Here is an 8,511-nt window from a genome sequence, read left to right on the forward strand (position 1 = left end):
AACAAATTTTAAAAATATTACTCAATTCTATTTCATAAGCCTTGCGGCATGAACAGTAATAAATTGAACTGTAACATATATTGATTGCAGGAAGTGGAATTCAGGGGTTCGGACTAGGAAGCATGGGAACAGGTGCAAATGATAGTGAAGTTTTGGATGAGATGATTACATGAAGTCACGGTGAGATCAAACACACATATAGTCCACGGATAACTAGCTCGAGTGATTGCACACCAATTCATGGATCCGAGTCTGCATTAAGTCCCCAAATTGCAGAATCTAAACAAATATATAGCCCATGTATAAGTGAGATCAGACAGACACATAGCCCTCACAGAGGGGAAAAGCATTCGGGCATTCCCCTGGTTAGTCAAGGAAAAAATATGAGTCCAAGTGCATTTGGTTTGAGGCCACATAAACCAACTTCCAATTAGGTGTTTGGAGTCTAAATCCTCGGCCAATAATCTTTCCCTTGAGTGAGCATATCTTATGTTGAATAGTACATATTTTGTTGGCTTATCATTATTTAATCATTGTGCCATAAATCACTCAGTTGTATTTGGTGTGTCTTCACAAAGAACCTCTGTCCATCTCAGAGGACAGGGTAGACCATATAGTGCGTGTAAAAAAATGTAATGGAAGTCGAGCTTGAAGTATTTCTGTTTTCTTGAAGCATGAAATCTATTATGTCAGTCTTGTGGTTCTGTAGACCCTGGGCATGCCAAATAAGCATGGTGGTATTAAAGGGTCCTGTGAGTGGTTTGAGCTTCATAGAAAGTCATCCTTCTTCTACCAGTTGGATCTTAACCACAAAGTTTGCAGCCTTTAATGTTTCATTGAAATAAAAAATGTGGAAATTAAACTTGACAAATGAAAGGGAAATGGTAAGGCTTACAATATTAGAACTTCTATAAATGTTTAGCCATTACCTTTAAAAACTAACCAAGGGCAATGTCAAATGATCAAGGATATGTTGAGATGGAAATATCTATTTTTCATGACAGTAAAACATTTAGATAATGGAAATAAATAATATGTGCATTCAAGTTAAATCAGATTTATCTTGAATGGTTGGGAAGATTTGTTATTATCTTTAATAATTTAATTATTGTAAAGCAAATTCAGAAGGAATAATTTAAGTCTTGTAAAGCAACAAACTTGAAGAAAAACAAAGAATATGAAGCCATATACAAAGAATATGAAGCCTGTGTGTTACGTTAATTTATGAGTAGTTTTATGCTCTGCAATATAATCTGTGAGAAAATTGGCTACAATATTCAACAGATAGGAAATTATGAGTTTCTCAATTTGTGTTATTATATGCTATGGATTTTCTAACCGATATCTTGAAAACGCGGTCTGCACTTGCTCTATATGCCTGAGTTTTGTAGCGGTTTGTTACTTTCAAGCCATGCCTAATGTCATATTGTTTGTTGCAACTTTAATGTAGACAGCTAACCGGGAAGGCATTGGGTCATTCATAGAGGATGCTTAGGCATGATTCCAGGCTTTTGAAAATAATTGTGTTTTCCATCACTAGTCATAGCACTTGATAGAAAGTTGGGATATTCATGAGTGTGAATTTATGTTTGTGTGTTTACATACTTTCTTATGAATTAACTAATGCTCAGTAGTAGTAGACATTGGACAAGTATATTTGTATACTTCTGTTTTTAACTGAAACAAATCCAGGGCTAAAAGGAATGGATTGATTGCACTAGTCATCCTTCTATAGCTTTCCAACATAGGCTGGAGTAAATAGATTGTAATTTGGGTAATATTTCTAACTGCAAACAGGAACATACTTTTGTATTGGTAGGGAAGCTATGATGGCCATTATGTCAGACCAGGTGATCGCACTCCCTTGATCGTGAGCACGATTGTGATCAAGATGGAAGACTTCATAGTCTAGATTGATTGTTTAGCAGTGATAGTTAGTGGGCTCATTCACAAAAGCTTCTATTTCACTAATCCTTTTTATAGAGTTGTCAGATTCAATTTCAAAGATTTTAATTACACTATAGAGTTGAGTTCTGAGAAAGTTGTGACTCACAGTGTTAAGTATAGCAGCTATGACACTTGAATGAAGATAAGCATAGTAGAGGTATCAGACTCTGTTATAAGCTTATCTACATATTATAAGGGACTTGGTTGGTTTTTTTTATAATTTTATAAACAAGTTCCATGTCGTGGAAATGTGAAAAAAAATAGTGATATTGCCACCATGTGGCTCCTGTCATATATGGTTTTATACTTCTTCAAAAAATTATCTAAGAGTTCACAATGCTAAAATTCACTAGGACTTTACAAAGTTTTATTATTTAGTGAAAGGCTCGCCAAGATCTTACAAGATTTTATAATTGAGTAAAATATTCGCCATGCTTGGTGAGAGATTCACCAGAAAATTATATATACATACTATATTATTGATAAAATCGCCTTCCATTTTTCCTATATACCATGGAGATTCGCCCATTTATTATATTTATAAATTTAAGGGGTTCTTAAAATTTTCCGTGGGTGTAATTATTAATAAATAATAATTAAAATTATTAATTATATTTTTTTAATTTTATTTTTAGGTAATTTCATTGAGTTAAAATGTTTTAATTAATATTTATAATTAATAATATTATTTTATTTTTTATTTTTATTTTATTTTTTTATAAGTTGATCGAGTCAAAATGTTTAGATAACATAACATAATACTACATTACAACATCTAAAAGGTGGATCTAAGATGATGTAATTATTGATAAATAATAATTAAAATTATTAATTATGTTTTTATTTTATTTTAATTAATTTTCATTTTTATGTAATTTCATTAGTTAAAATGTTTTAATTAATATTTATAATTAGTAATATTATTTTATTTTATTTTTTTGTAAGTTGATCGAGTCAAAATGTTTAGATAACATAACATAATACTATATTACAACATCTTTTCCATATTGGGCTTAGCCCAAGATATTGTAACAAAGCCTATTTACAAGTTAATAATATCTATGGTAAAGTGGGAGTGAATATCCATGCTTAAAATTCTTGTTATATTGTAAGTATTATTTTTTAATGTGCTTATTAATGAAACGTAAATATGGTTACAAAATTATTATTTTAATTTATATGGAAAAATGGATCTAGATTTATAACTATTATTTATATCTTATATATTTTAATGTGATGGAGGGTTTAAATGTATCTCAAAGTAATTATAATTTGTTTTCCTTTAGATTTAATTAATTATTTTTTTTATAAAATTAAATTCAAATAAAATATTTGATAAATAGTCTATTGTGATATAAGAAATGGTCTTTGGGCATGCGGTATTGATGATTCATGGTATTGGCCTATGGTATTCTAACAAATTCTATTTACAAGTTAATAATATCTATGGTAAAGCCGTGTACATATCTATGGTTAAAAACACTGTTATTGTGTGTGTATTTATTAAATTTAAATATGGTTACAAAATCATTATTTTAATTTATAATGTAAAATGAATTTTAATTCATACTTAGTAGTTGCATGTTATATATTTTTATGTGATATGTATATTATGATTTTCTTTTAAAGGCTTGAAATTTTATTAATAAAAACAAAATTACAATATAACAAATTAAATTTTATTATTATACCGTCAGACATTTCGTCTTGGAAAAACTTCCCTATGTGCCACTGTGTCGTTGATATACTATGTCAGAGGATTAAAACAATTTTCGCCCGTTAGATCATTATAAGCTATGGGAAACGTTACGTTGGAAGTTCATTACAGTAAAAGTTAGCTGAATTTCTTTACAGTAACCACCTAATAAATTTTAGACAAAAATAATTGCACATATGACTTTGATTTGAAATATGATGTAAACTTGGGCATGGCCAAGTATATTGATAATTGTTACAGACATAAGAGCTATCAATTACCACATATCGATGCAGGGGTCGACGATCAATGAGGTTTCTCAATAACTCCTCATGCAGAAACGGCCGGGATTTCAATTCCATATTAAGTGTAAAGGTGGAGCCGACGAAGATACAGGTTGGGCGCAACATGATATCTACAATCTCAATATCCTCGCTGCTTCTGATTTCAATGAAATCTACTTTAGTTAGGTGATTCCCGGTGTGAGATATTATGTAACTATGAGAAATCTTGCGCTGGTCTGAGTATTGGGTTACAATTTGGGTTAAAACCATGGAAATATATATAGGCAGATTTGACAAAAGTCTCTCTTCAAATTTTGTATATATTAGAAAATATTCTGAAAATTGAAGCAATAGAATTCTTTTTCAGAAGTTTGAAAATGTACCCAAAGTTTTCCACAAATAGTTCCACATGATGTCTTCAATATTTCAATCTCGCGTGAGAGATGCAAATAGAATTTATGAATGGAAAATCATTTAATGTTTCGATTTCATTATGTTTTTGTATTTATTTTGTCATAAAATCTTAACTCTGCATCCTATTATATCTCCGTTTTCAGGCCATGACTACTCAATAAAACTCACCAAAATTGTGATACCAACTTTTAACCGCTTATCTACATGTGTATTGTTTAATCTTACAAAATAATACCTCAGTATAACCTTCATGAGCCATACTTTAAACTTCATGAATTTAAAATGTAAATTCAAGAGTATTGGTTAAGCTTTTTCCTCGTGCAAAATTTCACGATCAAAATTCTCAGCACTAAATAAAATATTCATAACACTTTCTAAATATTTAGTTTCCTATATGTTGGGACAATTATTTAATTATTTTGGTTGTCATGTATATATTTAATTTGTTTTTTGGATTTTTTTGGAGTATATTATTATTTGGACTAATTTATACTTTTAAGTTTATTTTAAATAATTTTTTTTACACATTTTTTATTTAATGTAGGTATCTAATTTTAAAAGCATAATTATGCTATGGGAAGAACTTTCCTATGTGCCACCGTGTATTGTTTTGTGTTTCGGAGTATATTATTATTTGGATTGATTTATACTTTTAATTTTGTTTTACATCATTTTTGTTACACATCTTTTATTTAATGCAGGTATCTAATACTAAAAGCATAATTATGTTGTGGGAAGAATTTCCCTATGTGCCACAGTGTATTGTGTTGTGTCATTGATATGATATGTTAGATAATTAAAACACTTTCCGCCCTTGGATCATTATAAGCTATGGGAAACGCTGCGTTGGAAGTTTGTTACAGTAAACGCTGGTTGAAGTTTGTTACAGTAACCACCTATGTCGCTCAGAGATGATGAATATATTTTGGTGGTGCTTATTGCTAGACGCTTGAATTTTTACTACATTATTGTGTTGGAGAAGGATGAAGAATTGGATTTGGTGCTCAGTGTGAGCTGCAAGTTAACTGTGAAGCCTATGGAGACACAGAATTCAAGTATGGATATGAAGTGGAGATGAAGGATAATCGAGCAGGTCAACGTCTTTTGGATCATTATAATCTATGGGAAACGCTACATTTGAAGTTTGTTACAGTAAACGCTAGTTGAAGTTTGTTACAGTAACCACCCATTCCGCTCAAAGATGATGAATATATTTCAGTGGTGCTTATTGCCAGACACTTGGATTTTTACTGCGTTATTGCGTTGGAGAAGGATGAAGAATTGGATTTGGTGCTCAGTGTGAGCTACAAGTTAACTGTGAAGGCTGTGGAGACACATAATTAAAGTATGGAGATGAAGTGGAGATGAAGGACAACCGAGCAGGCCGACGTGTTTCAAATTTGGGAGCAACTTCGCCCAAGAGTATCTTTATGACAAAAGCCCCTCTCAGGTAACTAACGCGCAGATGATAGTGATCTCCTGCTAACTAAATATATATTGTGAGATTTCTACTGCATATTCTTCTTGTTCTTCTGAACGTTTTGAGCCAATTTAAAGTGCTGAAAATGATCTGATGCATGCAAGCACAGGATATCACATTAGCGGGGAGCCTTCTCAGAAGTAGCCCTGTGTTGGACGAAGAGGTACTCTATGATAGCGAGAATTATGGCAGAGTCCCTCGAGTGTACATAGTGCCAAAGAAGGATAACAAAATATTGGAGGAACTGCAGAGGAATATGATAGCCGATAATCCCTCTGTTAGAGTCTACGAATTGGAGGAGTCTGATCACAACCCCTTCTTCTCTTGCCCTGGTCAACTTGCTCAGATTTTGCAAGAAATTTCCAATATGTTTTAGTGGTAGAATAAGTGACAATCCATAACTAGAGGGAATTGTTACGATTAATTGTAGTGATTAGAAAATATGATATTATAGATCCTTCTTAATCGGGAAACCCTACTGTAAATTTTTGGATAATTTCTTTTTAGATATTTTATTTTTATTTTGTGATAGTTCAATTCTTGTTTCTTTCGGTTAATGAAGACACTTCATATCAGCTCAACTTATCTAATCTTTGTTTTTATTAAAGTCAAAATATAAAACTTTCTCTGATATTTGTTTTTATTAAAGTCAAATTATAAAACTTTCTTGTCAAAAGACATTTGATGTGAGTTTCAATTGGGCATATTCTTTTCTTTGGTTTAATGGTTTTCTTAAAAATAAACTTATATTATTGAATTTAAATTCTAGATGATGATCTCCCAATCGGGATGAGGATGGGTGTCAAAGGCGATAGGTTGAGAAGTGACATGGTCTATACAAAGTCCATAACTACCATTGTCCCCCACATGCAGGGGGTGCGGTTTCCAGTGAAATGAATGCACGGACAGTGGGCTGGCAAGGTGGAAGAGGGAGGAATAAGGAAGAGTGGCAGAGGAGGTTAAGGCATTCGACATGCCGAGCAAGTGAGAGTAGTTGTGGAGACGGGAGGTGACTCAAAGGTGGAGAAGGGCAAAGGCACCTTGGCTGCGGACAAGAAACGAATCCCTGGTATGTATTTTGGTCTCCCTCCTGCATCAATTCCATGATCTGGTTGGGTTCCCCTATCAATTACATGATATGGTTGGGGTTTTTCTCGGGGGAAGGGAGGGGCAAGAGACCGTCCCAATGGGGAGTAGCGCTGTATGGGAGAAACTGGGGGAGGACAGAGAGTGCCCTAGTCTGGCTCTACGTTTTGTTCTTTTCCTATTCAAACCAGAAGCTGGGCAGAGGCATGGGTAATGGTGGGTCGAGAAGATATGAAGGCCTTTACCTAGCTGCTCAGACCGTGGGAATTGGGGATAGCGGGTTTTCCATTCTTGAGGGGCTGGGTGTTGAAGGGAGAGGCAAGAAAGAGTTGCGGATAAGGGGTTGGGATATCAGCCATGACAATAGAACACTGAAAAACCCTGGGGAAATGGGCACCTACATGGTAGCAAGGGCAAAGCTAGGGACCCTGGGCAATATTTGGGACAGAGGGGCAAGCATACCCATGGCTAGCAGTTGTTGGTTGAGGGAGCTGAAAGTGGGTATAAAAGCAAGGGTCGAGCTAGGCTTTGGATGGGCCTGAGGGCTTGGCTCCAGATGCAGCGGGATGACAGGCAATTGCACCATGGAAAGGGGGAGGGGCACTTTGAGGAGCCCTGGGAGATGAGTTCGCAACCCAATTCCCTTGGCCACATGTGGGCTCTAGGAAACCTTAACCCACAGATGATAAAGCATGCAAGAGAGGCACTGTGTGAACAATGACGATGGGATGATGTGCAAGGGTTGATGGACCTAATTTTGTTTGACTATCCACAGGGCATCACTGTTCAAATTATGGCTCAAGCAACGAGAGGACGTGGTTGAGGTAGGAGAGGCTCAACCCAGCAGACAAGCAAGGGGTCGAGCATGTTGGAAACCTAAAGGGGCCGGAAGCCTGTCAAGCACCTCATAACAGAGGCAGTAACAACATACCGAGAGGAGATGGACGAAGGAAGTCAGAAGCTGGTTGAAGACTAGGAAGTGGAGATAAAATAGGAAATTGAACCAGACGAAGAGATTGATGATTGGAGGACGATGGTACCTAATCCTGGGAATACCCCAGGTCGAATTACACAGTTCAAACACACCCTTTACTTGTATTTCTTAATGAAAATTCTTCTTGGCAAAGTGATGGAAATTTTTTTTGTGGGGATGGCGGTCATAGTGTAGGGCCTTCCTAGTTATAAAAAAGACGTGGAAAAAATTCTCTTTAAGTTGCATAAACAAGACATCAGGATGGACCGAATCGATCACCACATCCCTTACATCCTGGAGCTGTATGGAATGCCACGGACAAATGCTGAAGATCCTACTCCTATAGCCTCTATCTCCGATGAGAAGAAAGACTAGAGTACTCATGCTTAGTTTTTCTTTATGTGGTTAGCTTTTAAGTTTCCTATTGCTATGCTAGTTATTACAATTATGTAGTATTTGGACATGAGATTGAGACTTACCTAGCTTGGCTAGAAAGACTGAAGAAATTTTGTTTTTGGATGGTGTATAACGCTAACCGGTGGCCAACAGACTTAGTTTCCCCTCGGGGCAAGTTGAGGCCACTCGGTCAATTTGTGTGGTGTAAATTTTCCTAATATATAATAGAAAATGG

The 8,511-nt window shown here is 34.9% G+C and overlaps 1 pseudogene; it reads left to right on the plus strand.

Moving 5' to 3' along the window:
• Positions 1 to 6,197, plus strand: part of LOC149177708 (boron transporter 1-like) — a 54,747-nt pseudogene extending 48,550 nt beyond the window's left edge.
• Positions 6,198 to 8,511: the final 2,314 nt, after the last annotated feature.

This window comes from Pinus tabuliformis, chromosome 4_1 (assembly GCF_031772625.1).
Source record: "Pinus tabuliformis cultivar Carrire ecotype Pingquan chromosome 4_1, CPIR1, whole genome shotgun sequence".
Taxonomy (NCBI): Eukaryota; Viridiplantae; Streptophyta; class Pinopsida; order Pinales; family Pinaceae; genus Pinus; species Pinus tabuliformis.